The following is a 1495-nucleotide window of genomic DNA, read 5'->3' as shown; positions in this document are numbered from 1 at the left end:
TGGCCTCACCCTGGACTCCCTGGATGGTTGGGATAGCCACTACCTACTACTTGCTGGACTCCCTGATACTGACTCCTACAAGGAGCCTGCCTGTCTCCATGGAAACAGACTCTGCATACTATTCTTCTTAGAGATTCCTCCCCCATTCTGCACATGAATGATCAGCCTAGCATTTGTCCTATCTTGGTAGCCACTTCTACATCTCAAGTCTCAGTTATTTCTGACCTGTGTTTTTCAAGCATGAGAAGTTGTTGACCGTGTGACCTTGGAGTCTCCTAGGGGAAACGTGAGTGGTCATGAACTAGATACTAATAAAAATATTCACCTACACCCTACTTCACTTCTAGATAAGCACATAAACCTCAAAACTGTAATTATCACATTAAGAACAAAATCAGAATAACTAAATCAGATTGTGGTGAATTCTGATGTTTGTGTAGAGAAGTTAACATAGTATTCCCAAATTGCCAACCAAAATGATAGACTTAATTGCTGCAAATAAAAAGTATGTTCTTTCTTCCAATGACAAAAAATAGTAAATAATAAAATTCTGAGATGAAGTAGATATCTTAAAACGCAGCAGTCTCTGAGCAATAGATTTCAAAAAATTGTTTTTTGAATTGGAGTCTCACTCCGTCACCCAGGCTGGAGTGCCGTGGCACACGCAAGGCCACCCCAGGGTCAACCTGCTAGACTCAGGCGATCCTTCCACCTCAGCCTTCCAAGTAGCCAGAACTTCAAGCATATGCTACCAAGTCTTGCTGATTTTTTGCTTTATTGTAGAGGTGAAATCTCACCAAGTTGCCCAGGCTGTTCTTGAGCCCATGGGCTCAGGCAATCCCCTCACCTCGGCCTCCCAAAAGTGCTGAGATTATAGGCTTGAACCACTGCACCCAGCCGATTTCACACAATTTTAAAGCAAGACAGTTACTGTTTTTGAAAGTAACAGTACTTGGAATCTCAATATCAAATCCAGATAAGAGGGGAGCATCTCTGAGTAAATGGCAGTATGAAGGCCATACCTCCTCTAGGTTGTCCCTTTCAGCTCAGCCACCATTCAGGAATTCCCTTGTTTATACCACAAACACTCAAATTCACAAAACCTGGCCTGGGCCTTTTTTTCTTTTTAAAGTGATTCTCCAAATAACTCCTGAAAGTATTTAGTTCAGTGTGAATTGAGATGGCAGGGTTGCAAAAGACGCTGATGGCTTTACTTCAGGAATGAGAGATAAAGGAAGAAGAAAAGCTCTATGTTGTCTTGGATGAAGAGCCTCACTGATCAAGAGGGGCTTTTTGAAACAAAAATTCCCTAAGCAAACAACCAATCCTGTTACAGGCTGCTTGATCAACCTGAAGTTTTGCTGACATGGCGATGCATGGCCTTGAGTTTGGCCTCCCTTCTCACGTGATCAACGCCGTGTCCAGTCTCTCTGCCTGTGACAGCCTCCTTTGCCTTACTTTAAATTATCCCAGACTCACCCACATCACCCTAAAG

This window comes from Carlito syrichta, unplaced genomic scaffold, assembly GCF_000164805.1.
Source record: "Carlito syrichta isolate Samal-C Ts95f unplaced genomic scaffold, Tarsius_syrichta-2.0.1 Scaffold289388, whole genome shotgun sequence".
Taxonomy (NCBI): Eukaryota; Metazoa; Chordata; class Mammalia; order Primates; family Tarsiidae; genus Carlito; species Carlito syrichta.
The sequence above is the reverse complement of the archived record's forward strand: the minus strand, read 5'-3'. Positions refer to the sequence as shown.